Genomic DNA, 24,109 nt, shown 5'->3' with positions numbered 1-24,109 from the left:
TTTGAGGCAAACGTGATCTTCTTAATGCTGCCTTTATTTCCATTCCTGCCATCCCCTTTCTTCAACCTTCCTCCAAGCCTTTTGGTCACCTATCATCAATCAACAAATGCATCAAAGCTACGCTAAAATCATGAGACTTCTTCTTATCCTTGACATATAAGAAATTATAGCACAAACCTCATGAAAATGCATCATTTTACTCATGGTTGATTGAATCCAAGTACACATGAATTTCTATCCAAATGGCTTACTTGTAACTCAAGAAAGTGTATAAAATCTATTAAAAATAAAGGAAAAAGACTAGTAAAACTAGGCTAAGATGCCCTAGCATCATCTTGCATGTGTTTCTTTTCTTAAAAATTTTCAAAAATATGTTCTTGATGTTCATCATGATCTTCAAAGTGTTCTTGGTGTTCATCTTGATATTCAAAGTATTCTTGCATGCATTATTTGTTTTAATCTTAAATTCTTATGTTCTGTGTCATTGTGTTGTTTTTCTCTTTCTTCATTAATTCAAAAAATGTAAAAAATAATATCTTTCCCTTATTTCACTAATAAATTTCAAAATTTTGGGTTGACTTAGTCGAAATTTAGTTGTTTCTGGTCGGAGATGACGTGTCCGGCTGGCTGGTGGCGGCCGGAGCTGTTGTGTCTGACTTGTTGGAGTTGCTGCACTGCTGATCCTTGGCCACCGGAGGGTGGAGGTACCTGCAAGAGACTCCGATGCTTAAGTTAGCATGGGTATTAAACAGGTTTATTGTAGAATCAGAGTATGAGTTATACTTGGGTGCTCCAGTGTATTTATAGTAGTGTGGGCTGACCTTTCTGATAAGATAAGTTAGTTATCTTATCTTATCTTATCCTGTTTTGGATAAAGTCAGCTTATCTTCAAGGGAACCGCCTTTATCTCTATTGGCTGGGATTGCCTTTGGATTTGGGTCGTGTTCCTCTATTTGGGCCCTTTATTGGGCTTTCCGGTCGATTTGGCCGAGCTCTTTTAGAAGAGGTCGGGTAGTCTGACCTGAAGAGGTCGGTCGCTGTGTCGCCGATCATCCCAGGTCGGATAGCTCGACCCAGGGTATGAACAGTGCCCCTGCTTGAGCTCGGTCTTCTTTTGAGGTTGAGTTCTTTGACTTCGGTCTAGTGGGGCCGAACTCAAGCATTTTGTCGATTCCTTTGAAACAGATTTTGAATGTAGAACGTTTCCTCTAAAAGCGCGCGCTTTTATATCGGCGCTTTGGGAACGTGCAAGGGTTTAATGCTTTCATTAATTTTGTCATTAATTGCCCCGTTTCCCTTTGGCTCTTTCATTTTGATTTTGAAAACCCTAAAAAATAATTTCTCTCCTTCGCCCTTTTCGTAACTTCTTTCTCTGCTCTCTTCGCTATTTTGTTCTTCTGCTTCCTTGCGTTGCGGCGTTGCTTGGTGATTTTCTTGGGCAGCTTTTATTTCTGCGCTTCCGTCTTTCTCCTCGAAGTTTCTCATCGTCTCCAGGTTAGTCCCGTTTCATATATTCTCCTTGTTTTGCTTTGATTTTGACCCTTTCTTTAGAGAAAGTTTGGATCTTTTGTTTTGTTATGCCCTATTGTTGTGAGTTCTGGGAGTTTCTTCATTTTCTGCATGGTCCTTTTTTGCCTTTGCTTAATGCTTTTAGGGTTTTGCATGTTCTTTGTTGTTTCCGTTCTGATGCCGTTTATCCAGAAAAAACCCGTATCTGTTTCTTGCTTTATTTGACGGTTGCTTTGCCTAATTCTGAAAAAGTTCGCACCTTTGATGGTTTCTTCTTGACGTACTTAATTTTGGGAATGCTTTTGCTGATAGATTGTGATGAATTTTTCTTTTGACACTACTTGCTGTTTAAAGTCTTTTTCTTGTTTGAAAAATGCTGGGGTGGGAGCTATAGATTTTCCTGGAAACCTTGCTTCGTTACTGCCTCCAAAGGATGCCCCAAGATTTTAGTTTGAGTCTTGGGGTTTTCCTTTTCTGTGTGTTCGCCTGCATCGTATTGAGTTGTTTTCTCCCTTGTCCGAGATGTTTTTAGTAATCCCATCTTCTTTTCTTACTTGTAAGATTAGTTGGCCTCATGTCCTCTCGCAATAACATTGTAGAGATGTCTTCCAGAGTTCCCGAGGGGATGTTCGATTGGCTGGACTCCCTTGTTTTGTTGTGTGTTTCTATTGTGGATGCTGAATTTTGCACAAAGCTGAGGAAGCGCCATAGGATTTGTGATAACAGTGTCCGCGAGGGGGTTTATGAGCTTGTTGCTCCTGATTCCGATGAGAGAGTTTATTTTCCGACTTCCATCGAGGGGGAGCGTCCCTCTTTCTATGCTTATGAATACTTCTTCAGCCAATTAAATGTTACTTTTCCTTTTACTACTTTTGAAACTGACTTGTTGTGGTCCTGCAATATTGCTCCGTCCCAGTTTCATGCAAACTCCTGGGGTTTTATCAAAATATTTCAACTTCTTTGTCAGGAGTTGGACATAACACCTTCTGAAACTCTTTTCCTTTATCTTTTTGTCTCGGCCAAACCTGGAGGTTCCTCCAAAAAGAAAGCTTCCTGGGTTTCTTTCAGGTCGGCCCAGGGGCATAAAGTTTTTGCCATGTATGATGAGTCGTTTAAAGATTTTAAGAACTATTTCTTCCGAGTCCGTGCCATTGAGGGGGTTCGCCCCTTTTTTCTTGATGAAAATGATGAGCCTGCTTTTCCTCTAGAGTGGCAAAAGAATGTAAGAGTGCCACGTTACACATGGGAAATGCTTAGTGAGGTTGAGCGGGCCTTTGTAGTTGTTCTTGAAGATTTGTAGGGGAAGCCTCCCCATCTGGACACGAAGAGATTTTTGAGTGATCCATCTTTGGTTCGGGCTGCTTTGGGTACTATCTGATTTGTTTTTATACTTGCTCCCAAGCTTTGCTTCTCCTGTGTTGTAACTTGTCTTTGATTTTTATGTTTTTCAGAGATGTCGAAGAATAATGATTCTATGAGGGCCTATAAGAAGGCGAAGAAGGCGACCGCTGCTTTAAACATCTCGGCTAAGGCAGCCGGAGAGGGATCTTCTCAGCCTCCAGTTAAACCTCCTATATCGAGTTTTCCCGGGCCGAGGAAAGCAATTCCTACTCCTCGGGTCCGTCTGGTCGATCCTCCACAATCTTCTGTTGCAGCTTCCGGTGCCCCTCCTAGTAAAAAGCAAAAAACAATTGAGCCTTTCAACCTTGATGCTCCTGACTTTGATGCGGTTGAGTTTGTAGATCAACAAATCGGCCCTTATGGTGCTCTTTCTATGGATGACGTGTCGCTTCTTCATCATTTTGATTATATCACGCGGAATGGTATCAAGTTGGCACACATGGGGGCGGCCCTATATCGAACTGCTCAAAGTCTTCCTCTCCATGCCACTAAAGCTTTTATGGAGGAGGCCAAACAGGAGTTTGATCGGATGAAGGGCTTGAAAGAGGAGCTTGAAGTAAGGGTGGCCAAGTTGGAGAAAGACTTGGAGAATGAAAAGGCTAGTTCCACTTCTCTGGCTGGTTCTCTGAGACTGGCCGAGGACACGGCTATGCGTCATAAGGACAGTTATCTGACGTCTTACCGGGAGGTGTTGCGTCTGAGAGAAGAGTTGGAGAATGCCCGGGCTAATTATTCCGAACTCCAAGGTCATCTTGTTGGCAGTGTTACTGCTGCCTATGAGAACCTGAAGGAACAAGTTCGGGTTATTGCTCCCGAGGCCGACCTGACCCTCTTTAGCTTGGAGAACGTTGTCAGGGATGGCAAGGTTATCCCTGATGACGAGGATGAGGATGATGTCGGTCCTCCCCCTGTAGCCTCTACCAAGGTGTTGATTTCTGCTGTCCATGCCGAGGTTGGTCCTCCCGCTTCTGATCCCGACTGCCAGATCTTGAACCAGGATGACGGTACTGTAGATGCCGTTCCTCTCCAGACTCACCCTCCGTCTCCTCGTGCTGATGCTGCTAAAAAGTCTTCAGACCCTTAGCTTTTACTTTATTCTGGATATGTAGTTGGCCCGGCTTGTGGGTTTTTTTAACTCTTTATGTTTCGTTAACTGCTGATACTTTCCCGTTGCTTGCCTAGCAACTTTTGTTTTTTATAAAAAACAAAGGGTAGCTCGCTTTAGCTTTTTTAAGGTAGGTTTTAGTGGCCTCCGAGGCTTTTATAACCTTGTGGATGATATCAGGCTTTTTGTGCTTGACTTGGTATCTCTTTTTCTATGAATATTGGAACCTTGCGGCTTAACCTTTTTTGGTTTGCTTTATACTTTGTAGCTTGAATCCTTTGTGGTTGTAGGTCCAACTTTGATTTTTGGTTCGTTCTTGCTTGTATTTCTGACGATCCATAACCGATTTTTTTAAGTAAGTCGTTTTTGTAATCCTCTTTTTTGGATCTTTGTCAGATCTCTTTCAGGGATCTTTATCGTAGTAGGAGTCCGACTTCGTTATATCGGTCTTCTTTAAGTTATTTTTATAATCCTCTTTCTTGGACCTTTGTCAGGTCTCTTTTAGGGACTACTTGTATAACTTTTTTAGTAGTAAGAGTCCGACTTCGTTATATCGGTCTCCTTTAAGTTATTTTTGTAGTCCTCTTTCTTGGACCTTTGTCAGGTCTCTTTCAGGGACTACTTGTATAACTTTTTTAGTAGTAAGAGTCCGACTTCGTTATATCGGTCTCCTTTAAGTTATTTTTGTAGTCCTCTTTCTTGGACCTTTGTCAGGTCTCTTTTAGGGACTACTTGTATAACTTTTTTAGTAGTAAGAGTCCGACTTCGTTATATCGGTCTCCTTTAAGTTATTTTTGTAGTCCTCTTTCTTGGACCTTTGTCAGGTCTCTTTCAGGGACTACTTGTATAACTTTTTCATTTCGGGCTGACTTTGTTACGTCGGGCCCTTCTAAGTTAAAGTAATCCTCTTTAATAGGGTTGGCCAGACCTCTTTCCAGGGTTTACTTATAACTTGGTTTGACTTGGTCCGACTTCTTAACGTCGGCCAGTCTTTAAGTTATTATTTTAGCAATCCGTAAGACCTCGTCAGGTTCTTTTTTTAGATCACTTTCGATAACTTCTTACATTATTCTGTGTTCATCTTTGCCAATTTGTAGAAAGTGGTTGTCATCTCTAGATCGTCCTTTGGGTGAATCACGTTTTCACCTTTATCGGACGGTTGTCTTTATCGTGATCGTGCAGTGAAATTGTTTTTCACTTTCTGCCGATCTGTCGCTTTATAATCGGACGATGAATGGTTCAGATTAATGCGGCTTGAAATCTTTGTAGAATATCTAAAATGTATTTTATTTAAAGGAAATGTGCAAATATATACATATGGGATTGTCTGAGTCTCAACTTGGTGCCTCATTAAAAAACCTTTTCAGGAAAAAGAGTGCATCCAATGATGAGATCTTTTATCTCTTCTAACTATAGTACCTTCTTAGGTTGCAGGCGTGCCATGACCTGGGAAGCTCTCGCCCATCGAGTTCAGACAGTCTGTAGTAGCCCTTTCCAAGTACTTCTACAACTCGGTAGGGTCCTTTCCAGTTTGCTGCCAGCTTTCCTTCTCCTGGTCGAGTTGTTCCGATATCATTTCGGATTAGGATGAGATCATTCTCTGCAAAACTTCTCGGTACTACCTTTTGATTATATCTGGAAGCCATTTGGCGTTTTAGAGCTTCTTCCCTGATCCGAGCTCTTTCCTAAATTTCGGGTAACAAGTCGAGCTCTTCTCTCTGGAGTTGGGAGTTTGCTTGCTCATTGTAGTGAATTACTCTAGGCGACCCTTCCTCAATCTCTACTGGAATCATCGCCTCTATTCCGTATGCTAATCGGAAGGGAGATTCCTTCGTGGTGGAATGTGGCGTCGTTCGATATGCCCATAGGACCTATGAAAGCTCTTCTGCCCAGGCTCCCTTTGCATTTTGTAGTCTCCGTTTTAGCCCGGCCAATATGACTTTGTTTGCAGCTCCAGCCTATCCGTTGGCTTGCGGATGTTCAACAGAAGTGTACTAGTGTGTTATATTCAAGTCGGCCACTAGTTTTCTGAAGCCTGCATCTGTGAATTGGGTGCCATTGTCTGTGGTTATTGAATATGGAACTCCGAACCCCGTGACAATATTTCTATATAAGATTTTCCGGCTTCTTTGAGCGGTGGCATTGGCTAAGGGCTCTGCCTCGATCCACTTTATAAAGTAATCTACTCCTACTATGAGAAACTTAACTTGTCCTGATCCCTGTGGGAAGGGGCCGAGAAGATCGAGTCCCCATTTTGCAAACAGCCAAGGCGAAGTCACGCTGATGAGCTCTTCTGGTGGGGCGATGTGAAAGTTGGCATGTTTCTGACATGGTGGACATGTCTTTACAAATTCTGTAGCTTCTTTCTGTAGAGTTGGCCAATAAAATCCTGCCCGGAGTACTTTTTTTGCGAGAGCTCGTGCTCCGAGATGATTGCCACAAATGCCGCCGTGTATTTCTTTTAGCACTTCCTTTGTGTTGGAGGTCGGTACGCATTTTAGTAAAGGTATTGAGATTCCTCTTTTGTACAGGATGTTGTTTATGATGGTGTAGTACTGTGCCTCCCTTTTTAATTTCTTTGCCTCCTTTTCTTCTGCGGGGAGTGTTCCTGTTTTGAGGTAGTCGATTATGGGGGTCGTCCATCCTTGGTCCTGACTTGTTATCGTCAGGACTTTTTCCTCTTCCAAGATTGACGGGTTCTGCAACATTTCCTGGATGAGGCTTCTATTGTTGCCCCCTGGTTTGGTGCTGGCTAGTTTCGAGAGTGCATCAGCTTGGGCATTTTGTTCGCGGGGTATGTGGCAGATCTTATATTCCCCAATTTGTCCGAGCTGTTCCTTGGTTCTATCCAAATATTTTTTCATGGTGGGATCTTTGGCTTGGTAGCTCCCTGTTATTTGTGATGTAACTACTTGTGAATCACTGTAAATGTTAGGTTTTTGAGCTCCAACCTCTTTAGCCAGCTTCAAACCAACTAACAAGGCTTCATATTCGGCCTGGTTGTTCGAGGCCGGGAATCCGAATTTGAGGGAGAGCTCGACTTGGGTTCCTTGGTTTCTTTCTATTATCACGCCTGTGCCGCTTCCAGTTTTATTCGAAGAACCGTCCACGTAGAGATTCCATTCCGTGGGGGTTTCCAGGGTGTCTGTGAATTCTGCAACGAAGTCGGCCAGATACTGTGATTTGATGGCCGTCCGAGGTTCGTATTGGAGGTCGAACTCTGACAGCTCGACTGCCCATTGTAGAATTCTGCCTGCTAAATCCGTTTTCTGCAATATTCCTTTTATGGGCTGGTTAATTCGAACCTTAATGGTGTGAGCCTGGAAGTATGGGCGGAGTCGTCAAGAGGTTAGGATAAGAGTATAGGCAAATTTTTCTATTTTTTGGTAGTTCAGCTCGGATCCCTGTAGTGCCTTGCTAATGAAGTAGACGGGTTGTTGCCCTTTTTCGTCCTCCCTGACTAGTGTAGAAGCTATTACCCGGTTCTCTACTGCGAGGTATAATATGAGCGGTTCTCCTTCTCATGGTCAAGATAGGATAGGTGGCCGTCCTAAGAATTCCTTGAAGTCTCGGAAGGCCTGTTCACATTCTGTCATCCATTCAAACTGTTTTCCCTTTCTTAAAGTAGCATAGAAGGGGAGAGATCTTATCGCAGCTCCTGCTAAGAACCGGGATAGGGCGGCTAATCTCCCGTTGAGTTGCTGTACCTCTTTGACGCAGGTTGGGCTCTTCATGTTGAGTATGGCTTGACATTTGTCTGGATTTGCTTCAATTCCCCTTTGTGTGAGCATGAAGCCTAAGAATTTGCCTGCTTCAACTGCGAAGGTGCATTTTGCGGGGTTGAGTCGCATGTTATGCTTCCTTATAGTGTCAAACACTTGAGCCAGGTCGGACAATAGTGTGTCTTCGCTTTGTGTCTTTATTAACATGTCGTCCACATAAACTTCCATGATTTTTACGATGTGATCTGAGAAGACTTTATTCATTAGCCTTTGATAAGTAGCTCCTGCGTTCTTGAGACCGAAAGGCATCACGATGTAGCAGTAGTTTGCCTTTGGTGTTAAGAACGAGGTCTTTTCTTGATCTGGTGGATACATGGGAATTTGGTTGTATCCTAAATATGCATCCATAAATGAGAGATATTTGTATCCAGAGGAAGCATCTACCAGGGCGTCAATACTTGGGAGTGGGTATGGATCTTTTGGACAAGCTTTGTTGAGATCGGTGTAATCGGTGGACATTCGCCACTTCCCATTCTACTTTTTCACCAAGACGACGTTGGCTAGCCATAGTGGGTATTTGACTTTTCTTATAAATCCGGCTTCCAGCAGTGCTTGTACTTGTTCTTCCATAGCTTGGGATCGTTCTGGCCCGAGTTTTCTTCGCTTCTGCTGCACCGGCCGAGATCCTGGGTAGACCGCCAACTTGTGACACATTAGCTTGGGGTCTATGCCCGGCATGTCTGCAGCTCTGCATGCGAAGAGGTCGACATTATCTCGTAAGAATTGTATCAGTAATTCTTTTGAGTCTCCTCTTAGAACCGTGCCGATATTAGTTGTTTTGTCCGAGGTGTCTCCGATCTGAACCTTCTCTACTTCACCTTCTGAGTGCGGACGGAGTTCTTCTCGTCGATGAGCTCCGCCAAGCTCAATTGTATAAAACTCTTCTCCTTTGCCCCTGAGGTTTAAGCTCTCGTTATAACAGCGACGTGCCATCTTTTGATCTGCTTTTATCGTGGCTCTCCCCTCTGTAGTTGGTGATGACAAGTCATCTTAGCCTAGTTTCACTAGCCTTTTTCTTTTGTTTTCAATTGAATTATGCACTTTCTTGAGCCATAAGCAAGCCAATTGGGTGGATTTTCATGCTTCCTTTGATTTAATCAACCATAGATGAATTAATGCAATTTCATGAGGTTTTATGCTATAATTATCACATATTATGAAAGAATGAATATCTCATGATTTTGAGCATAGCTTTGATGTGTTTGGTTTATTAATGAGTGTGCAAGGGGGAGCCAACGTTTGAGCAAAAGTTTGACCCCAAACTTTGGCTCAAACGTTGGTAGCAGCAAGGATGGGGTGGCTGATATGAAAAGTTTGAGTAAAAGTTTGCCTCAAACTTTTACTCAAACTTTTACTCAAGCTTACATGATTCCAAACCCGGTTCACTTCGGTTCTTCTCCAAATTCCAAGAGCAATCAACCAAGGCCTCTATCAATCCAATTCCATCAAGAGCAAAGGCCCAATTAAAGGCTTGAAGACCATTTGAAGAAAGTGTATAAATAGCTTAGGATTTAAGTTCTTCGGGGAGCTTTCCTTTTAGTTTTCATAGAGAGCTTTCGGAGAGCTTTTGGTGTGGAGTGAATTTTAATTTCTAAGTCTCGGGGAAGGAGAATTGAATTCCCTTCCTCTTAGTTTTCTTGCTTTCAATTTCAATTACAATTGTCTTGGATCTTGGGTTGGAGAATTGAAGGAATTCTGTTTCAATCTCATCCTGAGACCTCTCTGTTTCTTTGCTGCACAATTGAATTTAAATTTCTGTTAATTGCTTCTTCATCTACTTTCTCTGCAATTTACATTTCCTTTGCAATTGTTCTTGTTGGATCTAGGAAGGCATTGAGATCTAGACTTGGTTATCTAGTCTCTTGGGTCCTGAGATCTGAATTATCATTTTACATTCTCTGTTTACTACTTTCAAGCTCATTTACATTTCTGTTTCAAGATCCGATTCAATCCAATTCATCTTCCACTCTTATGTTTGTTGCAATTTTACTTTTCCTTGTTTAATTTCTGCAAATCCAATTCCCAATTCCCTTTACAATTCAAGCTATTTACATTTCTTGCACTTTAAGATTCTGCAATTTACATTTCTTGCGTTCTAAGTTTCTGCCATTTAATTTCTTGTTCTTTAAGATTCAGCACTTTAAATTTCAGTTCTCTTTAATTTCATGCAATTTACCCATTCCCTTTACTTTCTATGCAATTTGAATTCTGCAAATCACAAATTTCTCAACCAAATCTTGATTCGCTTGACTCAATCAATCACTAAACTAAAATTGCTCAGTCCTTCAATCCTTGTGGGATCGACCTCACTCCCGTGAGTTATTATTACTTGATGCGACCTGGTGCACTTGCCGGTGAGTTTTGTGTCGGATCGTTTTCCGCACATCAGTTGGGAATTTCATGCATAGATGTGGAGTTGAGACTATTGTGCCGAGTTGATTGAGTGTTGTCCGACCTATTAGAGCATTGTAGGCTGAACTTACGTCGACCACAATGTAGTCTATTTTGAGGGTCCTGGATTGGTTCCGTTTTCCAAAAGTAGTGTGTAGCGATACCTATCCCAGCGGTTGTACCGGGGTGTCTCCTAGTCCGAACAGATTGTTCGGGTATACTCTAAGCTCCTTTTCGTCTAAGCCGAGTTTGTCGAAGGCTGTTTTGAATAAGATATCGGCAGAATTCTCTTGGTCTACTAATGTGCGGTGTAGATTGGCATTTGCCAGTATAATAGTGATGACCATGGGATCGTCGTGTCCTGAGATGATGCCGGATGCGTCCTCTTTAGTGAATGTTATTGCCGGGATGTTGGGTGCTTCCTCCTTTCCCTCGACATGATATACTTCTTTGAGATATCTCTTTCGGGATGATTTGTAGATCCCACCTCCTGCGAATCCGCCGTGTATCATGTGGATATGTCTTTCTGGTGTTCGAGGTGATCGTTCGGCTCGTCCATCATCTTCGTCTCTTCGTCTCTTTCTTTGGTCATCATCTCAGGTAGCCAGAAATCGATCTAATTTTCCTTATCTTACCAATTTTTCTATGATATTTTTCAAGTCGAAGCACTCGTTGGTGGAGTGCCCTCGGACTCGATGGTATTCACAATATTCCTTCCAGTTTCCTCCTCCCCTTCTGCCTTTGAGTGGTCGCGCTGTGGGGATTTTTTCTGTGTGGCAGACTTCTTTGTACACATCGACCAGGGATGCCTTGAGAGGAGTGTAGTTATGGTATTTTTTTATTTTGTCCCCCTGTCGATCTTCTTTCCTTTTAGAGTCCTTGTCTTTGTCTCGGTAGGGGGCCCCAAATTTTGAGTTTTCTCCCAACCGAGCGTTCTCTTCCATGTTGATGTATTTTTCTGCTCGCTCCTGTACTTCGTCTAAGGAGGTAGGATACTTTTTTGATATAGATTGGCTGAAAGGTCCCTCTCGTAAGCCATTGATGAGCCCATGATGGCGGCCTCAGTTGGTAAACTTTGTATGTCCATGCATGTTTTGTTGAATCTTTTCATGTAGTTGCGGAGGCTCTCCCGATCTCCTTGCTTGATCCCTAGTAAGCTGGGTGCGTGCTTGGCCTTATCTTTCTGGATAGAGAATCTGGCCAGGAACTTTTTGGCCAGGTCGTCGAAGTTTGAGATGGACTTCGGAGGTAAGTTGTCGAACCATCTGATCGCCGTTTTCGTGAGAGTCGTTGGAAAAGCTTTGCAGTGAATGGCATCTGAGGCATCGGTAAGGTACATTCTGCTTCTGAAATTGCTGAGATGATGGTTGGGATCTGTTGTGCCATCATACAAAACCATATCTGGGAGCTTGAAATCTTTTGGGATTTTGGTCTTCATGATTTCTCTGGTGAACGGATCTTGTTCTATGCGTGAATTTTCCTCAGGAGTGGTCTGTGGAGCTTTTGATTTGAGGTCGGCCTCTAATTGCTGTAGTTTTTCTTCCAGTCCTCGGCATCGCCGTACCTCTCTTTGTAGATCCTTTCCGATCTCCCATTGTTGCTGGGTTTCTTTCTCAAGTTGCTTTAAGCGATGTTGAAGTGCTTCTATGGCTCCTGGATTCGGTGAGTTTTTGTCCCCGTTGGACTCTGGAGTATCCTTTAGCATAGTGTCCGCGTTCTTGTGCGGTGTTCTGTTTTCCAGATCCGAGTCGTGGTCGTTGTCATGGCCGTTCGCCATGTTTTTGGGATGACTTTCAGGTTCCCCGGCAACGGCGCCAATGTTCCGAGGGTTACCTGAAACTGGAGGTCGATCTCGGATGAGATCTTCTGTACTGGTCAGAGATGACGTGTCTGGCTGGCTGGTGGCGGCCGGAGCTGTTGTGTCCAACTTGTTGGACTTGCTGCACTGCTGATCCTTGGCCACCGGAGGGTGGGGGGTACCTGCAAGAGACTCCGATGCTTAAGTTAGCATGGGTATTAAACAGGTTTATTGTAGAATGAGAGTATGAGTTATACCTGGGTGCTCCAGTGTATTTATAGTAGTGTGGGCTGAACTTTCTGATAAGATAAGTTAGTTATCTTATCTTATCTTATCCTGTTTTGGATGAAGTCAGCTTATCTTCAAGGGAACCACCTTTATCTCTATAGGCTGGGATTGCCTTTGGATTTGGGTCGTGTTCCTCTATTTGGGCCCTTTATTGGACTTTCCAGTCGATTTGGCCGAGCTCTTTTAGAAGAGGTCGGGTAGTCTGACCTGAAGAGGTCGGTCGCTGTGTCGCCGATCATCCCGGGTCGGATAGCTCGACCCAGGGTATGAACACAAATTATAACTAATAATTAAAATAAAAACAAAAATATTTTTATTTTATTTTAATTAATATTCGAATACTCTCTCTCTCTTATCTCTTTCTATTTATTTAATTATTTACTAACACTTCTCTTCTTAAAAATTTGAACCCTCTCCCTCTCTCTGTGTTCGAATTCTTCTTCTCCCTTCTTCATTCTATTCTTCTATTCTTCTACTCACATAAAAGAATCTCTATACTGTGACAAAGAGGATTCCTCTTCTTTTCTGTTCTCTTCTTTTTTATATGAGCAGGAACAAGGATAAGAACATTCTTGTTGAAGCTGATCCTGAACCTGAAAGGACTCTGAAGAGGAAGTTAAGAGAAGCTAAAACACAACACTTTGGAGAGGACCTAACAGAAATTTACGAAAAAGAAGATGACATGGTAGCTGAAAATAACAACAACGGTAGAGATGCAAGGAAGGTGCTTGGTGACTTTACTACACCAACTTCTGACTTCTATGGAAGAAGCATCTCAATTCCTGCAATTGGAGCAAACAACTTTGAGCTTAAGCCTCAATTAGTTTCTCTAATGCAGCAAAATTGAGGTTAAGACCAATGGGGTTAAGACCAATGGGTTAATCCTGAGGTCTACAGACTTATGCTTTTTCCCCTTTGCTATAAAAGACAGAGCTAGGATATGATTGGACTCACAACCTAAAGAAAGCATGAACTCTTGGGAAAAGTTGGTCAATGCTTTCTTGGCCAAATTCTTTCCACCTTAAAAATTGAGCAAACTTAGAGTGGAAGTCTAAACCTTCAGACAGAAGGAAGGTAAATCCCTCTATGAAGCTTGGGAAAGATATAAGCAATTGATCAGAAGGTGTCCTTCTGACATGCTTTCAGAATGGAGCATCTTATGTATATTCTATGATGGTTTGAATTGTCCAAGATGTCATTGGACCACTCTGCTGGTGGATCTCTTCATCTGAAGAAGACGCCTGCAGAAGCCCAGGAACTCATTGAGATGGTTGCAAATAACTAGTTTCATGTATACTTCTGAAAGAAATGCTGTGAATAATGGGATGACTCAGAAGAAAGGAGTTCTTGAGATTGATACTCTGAATGCCATATTGGCTCAGAACAAGATATTGACTCAGCAAGTCAATATCATTTCTCAGAATCTGATTGGAATACAAGCTGCATCCGGCAGTACGAAAGAAGCCTCCTCTGAAGGAAAAGCTTATGACCCCGAGAATCTTGCAATGGAAGAGGTGAATTGCATGGGAGAATCCTATGGAAACACCTATAATCTTTCATGGAGGAATCATCTTAATTTCTCATGGAAGGATCAGCAGAAGCCTAATCAAGGCTTCAATAATAATAATGGTGGGAGAAATAGGTTTGGCAATAGTAAGCCTTTTCCATCATCTTCTGAGCAACAGACAGAGAATTCTAAGCAGAGCCTCTTTGACTTAGCAACCATAATCTCTGATCTATCTAAGACCACTCTCAGTTTCATGACTGAAACAAGGTCCTCCATTAAAAATTTGGAGGCACAAGTGGGTCAGCTGAGTAAAAGAGTCACTGAAATCCCTCCCAGTACTCTCCAAAGCAATACAGAAGAGAATCCAAAGAGAGAGTGCAAGGCCATTGATGACATGTCATCATGTCATGTTTTTCTATGCCTTTTTCCTTTGTTTTCAATAGGTTTTATGCACTTTCTTGAGCCATAAGCAAGCCAAGTGGGTAGATTTTCATGCTTCCTTTGATTTAATCAACCATGTATGAATTCATGCTATTTCATGAGGTTTTATGCTAAAATTGTCACATATTATGAAAGAATGAATATCTCATGATTTTGAGCATAGCTTTGATGTGTTTGGTTGATTAATGATAGGTGAAGAAGGCTTGGAGAAAGGGTGAAGCAAGAAGGAATGGCTAGGAGTAAAGAGAGGACAATGGAATAAGTTGAACCAGGAAGCAAAAACTTTTGGGTAAAAAGTTAGCCTCAAAGTTAGACCCCTAACTTGGAGGCTAATGTTGGCACATGAAATTCACCCCTGGGCACCAAAAGTTTGCGCCAACGTTAGCCCCCTAACTTTGAGGCTAACGTTGGCATGAAGAGAACCTCCCTGGGCACCAAAAGTTTGCGCCAACGTTAGCCCCCTAACTTGGTGGCTAACGTTGGCACATGAAATTCACAAGAGGAGGAGCAAAAGTTTGCGCCAACGTTAGCCCCCTAACTTTGAGGCTAACGTTGGCGCCACACACCACAACAGCTTGAAGGGGTATACTTCCAACAAGAATAACTTGAGCTACAGAGCTCCAAATGAGGTGATTCAAGAAGCATTGGAAAGTAGGAATCAAGCGCTTTCCAAGCATATATGGCACTGCATGGTGGACACTAAAATTGAGGGAGAAAACTTCCCCGCAATGTGCATAAACGAACATGGTGGCTACCTGCAGTGAGGCCAACTGACCTCTGCACCTTCAACGGAGTATAACTCGAGCTGTAGAGCTCCAAATAATGTGCTCCCAACGGAATTGGAAAGTAGACATCCAGGGCTTTCCAAAAATGTATAATAGTATGGGGTGGACAATACGTTTGAGCCTCCAGAACTGGCGTTTTCGCCAACGTTTGAGGCAAACGTTACCTCAAACGCTGCACACCAAAGCCAGCGACCATGCCCTCTTCAAATGATCATAACTTGAGTTGTAGATGTCCAATTGAAGTGATTCCAAGTGGGTTAGAAAGCTGACATTCAGAGCTTTCCAACCATATATGATAGTCTATATTGGGCATAAAATTGGCAACATGACAAGAGGACAAATTTGGCGCCATAAATGTGCATAAGGGAGGCCAACGTTAGGGTCAAAGTTAGACCCCTAACGTTGGCACCAACGTTCATACCAGCAAGTTTTGTGGGCTGCTATGAAAAGTTGGAGCCAAAGTTAGACCCCTAACTTTAGCTCCAACTTTTGGTCCAACTTTTGCAAACTCAACCCGGTTCAATTCGGTTCCTCTTCAAACTCCAAGAGCAATCAACCAAGGCCTCTTTCAACCCAATTCCACCAAGAGCAAAGGCCCATGATCATCACTCAAAGGCACAAGAAATAGATAAAATAGGAATTTTATTTAATTGTAATTTATTTTTAATTTCATTTTCATTTCCATTTTGTAAAGCCTATATAAGGCATCATATTCATATTTGTGAGGAGGCTAGCTCCCCTAGGGAGCACTAGAATTTGAGAGCTCTCTCTTTAATTTTCTTTGTTTTGAATCTTGGGTGGAGAATTGAAGGTGTTCTGTTTCATTCTCCCTCTGAGATTTCTCTTTGTTTTTCTTGCTGCTTTTAATTCACTGCACTTCAAAATTTCAATTCTGTTTTGATTCCCAGCATCCAATTTCCTTTATTCTTCCTGCAATTTAAATTTCCAGTTGCGTGATCTATTGCTCTTTTTAATTTCCAACACCCCAGCCCCTTTACTTTTCATGCAATTTACTTTTCTTGCAATTTAAGTTTCAGCTATTTTACTTTCTTGTTCTTTAACTTACTTGCAATTTTACTTTCTGCATCTTTAAGATTCATTGCAATTTACTTTCTGTTGGCTACATTTCACACAATTCACTGAATATCAGCTTGACTAAACTAATCACCCACTAAAATTGCTTGATCCATCAATCCCTGTGGGATCGACCTCACTCCCGTGAGTTTTATTACTTGATGCGACCCGGTGCACTTGCCGGTTAGATTCGTGTGTTTTGGGAGAAATTTATTTTTCACCAAAATACTCATCAAGTTTTTGGCGCCGTTGCCGGGGATTGATTAGATCAACAATGATTAAGTGGGTGAGAAGTCTAGATCAAGCATTTTCTTTATTTTTGTTTTCTGTTTTAAAGTGAAACCAAGGTGTTTGAGTTTTTGCCTCACTAAGAAATTCTCATCTCTGATATGAGTAATTTCAATTTTTCTTGGTTGTGTGTTTTACAAAACTCAAATGGAGTTCAACTCATCTTATGATCAAACAAATTCTATGGGATATCACCCACCATCACCAATTTCTAATGATGGATGGGAATATCACCAAGAAACTTCAAATTCTGGGCTCTCCAATTCATGGAGCCATGCTTCAGAACCACAAGATGAGAAAGAAAATCATATTGGACATTTCCCTCCACCACAAAATGATTCAAGTCATTATTCCACTGGTGGCTGGGAGTATTACCAAGAAACTGCAAATTCTGAGCAGTCAACTCACATGAGAGATAGTCCAACCTCACCTCCCACTTCTACATTTGAAAATTCTTCATCACCTAAATATGCCTCAACACAAACTTCCACGAACCTAGGCTTCTCAAAGCTAGAGATCATGTTTGAAAAATATGAGAGGGAGGTGCAAAGATCTTGGAACGAGCAAAAGAATTCATTCAAAAACATGGAAGTGATGGCAGGCCAATTGTTGAATGCAAGGAAGGAGAAAATGGAAAAACAAGAATGCAAGGTCCCTGTGTTAAGTGAAATTGCAAAAAAAGAGGAGGTGGAAGAGCAAAATGAAGATCCACTTCAAAAATCCAGAGAATTGTTGAAAAGACAAGAACAATTCATGAAGGAACAACAACAAGCCTGGAAAAGGGAAGAAAGTCTCTTAAAAAATATGAATGAAGATCTAGAGAAAATAAGGAAACACTTAGAACCACTGAGCAAGAAAAATGAAGGCCAATTGATGGATATGAAGGAGAAAGTGGAAGAGCAAGATAAGGAGGCCACTGCATCAAGTGAACTTTCAATGAAGAATGAGGTGGTTGAACCTGAAACTTCACTTGAGATGACAAGAGAACATGAAAACTCACAACTCTCACAAACCTCCCTGGACCAAAATGCCTCAACATCTGAATCCATGATTGAAAGGTATGACGAGGAGATGAAGAAATGTTGGGAAGATCGACAAACCTCTCCCATGATAGAGCTATTAAAACAAATGTTGGGTGTAAAAGAGGAAGTGGAGGAGCAAGAAAGTGAAGAAGTCATTCCAAACTCAAGTGAGGAAAAGAAGTACATGAAGGAAGAATTCACAGAACCACCATTGCAAGAGACTCCTGATGAAGACAAAACTCCAACAATCACACAACCACCAAAACATGGATTCAAAGAAGTGAAGGCAATTAACAAAAGCACCAAGAAGAGGATTGTGACCAAACTACCAAGGACAACATTCAAGAGGAGGTCAACCACAAGCAATCCAACCCCTGGACCAATAGCAAGCAAGCTCAATCAAGCCATGTACAAAAGAAAGCTTGCTGAGGAGAGACCAAGACAAGGGGTAATAGCTGAATCTTCTCCTCCTTTGAAGTCATTTCTCTTAACAAATTGGAAGAAGAGGAAGAAAGTAAAGAACAGGTAGACAGTAGGTACATTTCTTTTCCTTGCTTTGTTTAAATTTCAATAAATTGGCATATGGTTACATTCTAAGTTTGGTGTTGCCCTGCAACAAACTGTTTTCCATCTTCATGGATGATTGCATCAATTTTACATGAAAGTGACACACCAAGATTCTAAGTTTGGTGTGCCACCTATTTTTCTATGCAAAACAATCCAGCAACATCACTTGTCTGCATAATCATATTGCCTTTTACAGTGTTATTTTTCTTCTTAGTTGGATAATTTTTGTTTTCTCTTTGTTTCATTTATTTACTTGTTTTTAATGCTTTCCTCCATTAACTGTTTTTGTTAATACATCACCAAGACATCCTTATTCATAACAGATTCTTCATTTAGTGATTGTACTTAACATATAACAGTTTCTTTTGTTTAGTTTTAGTTCAAATAAATTGACATAGGATTGCATTCTAAGTTTGGTGTTGCTATGCAACACAGTTTGCTTCAAATCTTTACTGGATACTTGCATTGATTCCAAGTGAAAGTGTCACACTAAGTTTGGTGTGCCACTTATTCTTTATGCAAAGTATTATGCTCACCTTCTTAAGCTTGCAATCATAATGTCTCTGTCTCTTGTGTCTTGATTATTATCTTTAATTTTGCTTGCGTGAAACACATGTACTATTAACATTCCTTGTGTAAGACATTCATGATCCATCTTAGCCCCATAGCCACGGTTCTAATAGTTGCTTGAGGATGAGCAAGCATTCTGAGTTTGGTATGGGAAGGAGGAGAATGGGAGGAAATTGACAACAATAGAGAAGATGAACTACAAGGTTGTAAAGTTCCTTTTCCTCTCATTTGTTTCAAGCACTATAAACTGCATGATTGTCTTTACCTTCTCTGTATGCATGTGTGTATGAAAAGGCATAGTTTGATTTCTAAATTGCAACATGGTGCTATGTCATTATGATTACCAACTTGAGTTTTGTGAATTCAAAAGCAACAAAGTATCATGATCATAAACAAACAAGGCAGTAAGAAGATTTTAGCATGTGCATAAAAGTATAGGTAAGCTAGTATGTTTGATTGTTGCTTAATTGCATTAGATTTTATTTAATTGAAGTTTTCATCTAGGACATTTTGTGAAATCTTTTGAAAATCATGAAAACCTTGAAGAAGCAAATGCAAAAATAAAGCAAGAAAAGAAAAAGGGAAAGAGTGAGAAAGCTGAAGGCTCTGAGTACCAATGGCAATTTATTTGCTAAGTACTCGTGGTGTTTATGTATCAAGCCAAATGCTTGAAAACAAAACACTTAGAAGTCAAGGCTAGGCTCAAAGTGTAAAAGCACTCCCTCAAAGCTCAAGGCTCTGAGCATCAATGATTAGAGAGTTAAGAAAAGAAAAGAAAAATGAGCTTAATGAAGTCCTCTAATCAAATGCTTGTGGTGCTTATGTATCAAGTGGTAATACTTGAAAACAAAGCATTTAGAAGTCGTAGCTTTGTTATCAACTCATGGGGCAAAGCACCCAAAAGGAGAAGCTAAATAAAAAAATCAAAAGCTTGTTTCAAGGAAGAAATATAAAAGAAAGATTTCATAAATTGAGCTAGATGGAAGCATCAATCATTTACATTTCTTTTGTGATTGTAGCATGCTTAGAAAACTAGCTTACCATGAACATTGAGTTGCTATTCTTCTTACCTTGGATTGTCAATCTTTATTGCATGATTCTTTTCTTGCTTGGGGACAAGCAAGGTTTAAGTTTGGTGTTGTGATGACATGTCATCATGTCATGTTTTTCTATGCCTTTTTCCTTTGTTTTCAATAGGTTTTATGCACTTTCTTGAGCCATAAGCAAGCCAAGTGGGTAGATTTTCATGCTTCCTTTGATTTAATCAACCATGTATGAATTCATGCTATTTCATGAGGTTTTATGCTAAAATTGTCACATATTATGAAAGAATGAATATCTCATGATTTTGAGCATAGCTTTGATGTGTTTGGTTGATTAATGATAGGTGAAGAAGGCTTGGAGAAAGGGTGAAGCAAGAAGGAATGGCTAGGAGTAAAGAGAGGACAATGGAATAAGTTGAACCAGGAAGCAAAAACTTTTGGGTGAAAAGTTAGCCTCAAAGTTAGACCCCTAACTTGGAGGCTAACGTTGGCACATGAAATTCACCCCTGGGCACCAAAAGTTTGCGCCAACGTTAGCCCCCTAACTTTGAGGCTAACGTTGGCATGAAGAGAACCTCCCTGGGCACCAAAAGTTTGCGCCAACGTTAGCCCCATAACTTGGTGGCTAACGTTGGCACATGAAATTCACAAGAGGAGGAGCAAAAGTTTGCGCCAACGTTAGCCCCCTAACTTTGAGGCTAACGTTGGCGCCACACACCACAACAGCTTGAAGGGGTATACTTCCAACAAGAATAACTTGAGCTACAGAGCTTCAAATGAGGTGATTCAAGAAGCATTGGAAAGTAGGAATCAAGAGCTTTCCAAGCATATATGGCACTGCATGGTGGACACTAAAATTGAGGGAGAAAACTGCCCCGCAATGTGCATAAACGAACATGGTGGCAACCTGCAGTGAGGCCAACTGACCTCTGCACCTTCAACGGAGTATAACTCGAGCTGTAGAGCTCCAAATAATGTGCTCCCAACGGAATTGGAAAGTAGACATCCAGGGCTTTCCAACAATGTTTAATAGTATGGGGTGGACAATACGTTTGAGCCTCCAGAACTGGCGTTTTCGCCAACGTTTGAGGCAAACGTTACCTCAAACGCTGCACACCAAAGCCAGCGACCATGCCCTCTTCAAATGATCATAACTTGAGTTGTAGATGTCCAATTGAAGTGATTCCAAGTGGGTTAGAAAGCTGACATTCAGAGCTTTCCAACCATATATGATAGTCTATATTGGGCATAAAATTGGCAAAATGACAAGAGGACAAAGTTGGCGCCATAAATGTGCATAAGGGAGGCCAACGTTAGGGTCAAAGTTAGACCCCTAACGTTGGCACCAACGTTCATACCAGCAAGTTTTGTGGGCTGCTATGAAAAGTTGGAGCCAAAGTTAGACCCCTAACTTTAGCTCCAACTTTTGGTCCAACTTTTGCAAACTCAACCCGGTTCAATTCGGTTCCTCTTCAAACTCCAAGAGCAATCAACCAAGGCCTCTTTCAACCCAATTCCACCAAGAGCAAAGGCCCATGATCATCACTCAAAGGCACAAGAAATAGATAAAATAGGAATTTTATTTAATTGTAATTTGTTTTTAATTTCATTTTCATTTCCATTTTGTAAAGCCTATATAAGGCATCATTTTCATATTTGTGAGGAGGCTGGCTCCACTAGGGAGCACTAGAATTTGAGAGCTCTCTCTTTAATTTTCTTTGTTTTGAATCTTGGGTGGAGAATTGAAGGTGTTCTGTTTCATTCTCCCTCTGAGATTTCTCTTTGTTTTTCTTGCTGCTTTTAATTCACTGCACTTCAAAATTTCAATTCTGTTTTGATTCCCAGCATCCAATTTCCTTTATTCTTCCTGCAATTTAAATTTCCAGTTGCGTGATCTATTGCTCTTTTTAATTTCCAACACCCCAGCCCCTTTACTTTTCATGCAATTTACTTTTCTTGCAATTTAAGTTTCAGCTATTTTACTTTCTTGTTCTTTAACTTACTTGCAATTTTACTTTCTGCATCTTTAAGATTCATTGCAATTTACTTTCTGTTGGCTACATTTCACACAATTCACTGAATGTTAGCTTGACTAAACTAATCACCCACTAAAATTGCTTGATCCATCAATCCTGTGGGATCGACCTCACTCCCGTGAGTTTTATTACTTGATGCGACCCGGTGCACTTGCCGGTTAGATTCGTGTGTTTTGGGAGAAATTTATTTTTCACCAAAATACTCATCAGCCATCAATATACCCAACATGGCCGAAACTATAGAGGAGGAAGAGGCAGTAATTTTCACTGAGAAAGACCTCAATGGACATCCACTGACCACTAAAGAGTTCCCTATTGAGGAACCAAAGGAATCTAAGGCTCATATAGAGACCATAGAGATTCCACTGAACTTATTGTTGCCATTCATGGGCTCTGATGAGTATTCTTTCTCTGAAGAAGATGAAGATATTGTTGAAGAGCAAGTTGCTCAGTATCTAGGAGCAATTATGAAGCTGAATGCCAAGTTATTTGGTAATGAGACTTGTGAGGATGAACCTCCATTTCTCATCAATGAACTGAATACCTTGGTTCAACAGAAATTACCTCAGAAGAAACCGGATCCCGGAAAATTCTTAATACCCTGTACCATAGGTACCATGACCTTTAAGAAGGCTCTGTGTGACCTAGGGTCAGGAATAAACCTCATGCCACTCTCTGTAATGGAGAAGCTAGGGATCTTTGAGGTACAAGCTGCTAAATTCCCACTAGAATTGGCAGACAAATCAAGGAAACAAGCTTATGGAGTTGTAGAGGATGTCTTAGTGAAGGTTGAAGGCTTTTGCATCCTTGCTGACCTCATAATCCTAGACACTGGGAAGGATGAAGATGAATCCATCATCCTTGGAAGACCCTTCCTAGCCACAGCAAGAGCTGTGATTGATGTGGACACAGGAGAGTTAGTCCTTCAATTGAATGAGAACTACCTTATGTTCAAGGCTCAAGGATTTTCTTCTGTAACCATGGAGAGGAAGCATGAAAAGCTTCTCTCAATACAGAGTAAAACAGAGCCCCTACACTCAACTTCTAAGTTTGGTGTTGGGAGGCCATCATCAAGCTCTGAGTCTCTGTGAGGCTCTCTAAGAGCTCACTGTCAAGCTATTGACATTAAAGAAGCGCTTGTTGGGAGGCAACCCAATGTTATTTAATTATATTTATCTTTGTTTTCCATTGTTATTTTATGTTTTCTTTAGGTTGATGATCATGTGAAGTCATAAAAACAGCTGCAGAATTAAAGCAAAATCAAAAACATCATAAAAAATAGCACACCTTGGAGGACAGGCTTACTGGCATTTAAACGCCAGTAAGAATAGCAGAATGGGCGTTTAACGCCAGAAAAGGGTGTCTGGTGTCTGGCTGGCGTTAAACGCTAGAATTGGCAGACAGACTGGCATTTAACACCAGAAAAGGGTGTCTGGCTGGTGTTAAACACCAAAAAAGGGCAGCAGACTGGTGTTTAACGCCAGGAAAGGTAGCAGAGCTGGCGTTAAACGCCAGAATTGGCACACAGAGGGCGTTTACATGCCAGAATGGTGCAGGAAGTAGAATTCCTTGACACCTCAGGATCTGTGGACCCCACAGGATCCCCACCTACCCCACCTCTTTTTCTCTCTTCTTCACACCTTTTCATAACACTCTTCCCCAAATACCCTTGTCCAATCACATCAATACCTCTTCCTCAAACACCATTCACCTATCAAATCCCACCCTCTTCCCCATATTCTCTTCACCACTCACTTCAATCCATCATAAAACCTCACCTACCTCACCATTCAAATTCAAAACATTTCCCTCCCAAACCCAACCCCTCACACACGACTTCCCCATCTTTCTTACCCTATAAATACCCCTCCTTACCACCTTCAATTTCACACATCATTCACAATTAAACCCCCCTTGGCCGAAACCAACCTTCCACTCCATCTCCTCCATTTCTTCTTCTTCTACTCCTTTCTTTCTTCTTTTACTCGAGGACGAGCAAACCTTTTAAGTTTGGTATGGGAAAAAGCTTTGCTTTTTGTTTTTCCATAACCACTAAATGGCACCTAAGACCGGAGAAACCTCTAGAAAAAGGAAAAGGGAAGGTAATTTCTTCCACCTCCGAGTCATGGGAGATGGAGAGATTCATCTTAAAGGTCCATCAAGACCATTTCTATGAAGTTGTGGCCAAGAAAAAGGTGATCCCTGAGGTCCCCTTCAAGCTTAAAAAGAGTGAATATCTGGAGATCCAACTTGAGATTCAAAGAAGAGGTTGGAAAACTCTCACCAACCCAATCCAACAAGTCGAAATCTTAATGGTTCAAGAGTTCTATGCTAATGCATGGATCACTAGGAACCATGACCAAAGTATGAACACGAACCCAAAGAATTGGCTCACAATGGTTCGGGGAAATTACTTGGATTTTAGTCTGAAAAATGTGAGGTTGGCATTTAACTTGCCAATGATGAGAGGAGATCCTCATCCTTTCACTAGAAGGGTCAACT

At 41.4% G+C, this 24,109-nt stretch overlaps 1 non-coding gene across 1 annotated transcript; it reads right to left on the bottom strand.

Moving 5' to 3' along the window:
* Positions 1 to 13,308: 13,308 nt before the first annotated feature.
* LOC112753527 (small nucleolar RNA R71) lies at positions 13,309 to 13,416 on the bottom strand. The gene has a single exon (XR_003177912.1). It is a non-coding gene; the product is annotated as a small nucleolar RNA R71 (small nucleolar RNA).
* Positions 13,417 to 24,109: the final 10,693 nt, after the last annotated feature.

The sequence above is a fragment of the Arachis hypogaea genome, chromosome 15 (assembly GCF_003086295.3).
Source record: "Arachis hypogaea cultivar Tifrunner chromosome 15, arahy.Tifrunner.gnm2.J5K5, whole genome shotgun sequence".
Classification (NCBI taxonomy): Eukaryota; Viridiplantae; Streptophyta; class Magnoliopsida; order Fabales; family Fabaceae; genus Arachis; species Arachis hypogaea.
Note: the sequence above shows the minus strand (reverse complement) of the source record. Positions and strands in the feature narration are given on the sequence as shown.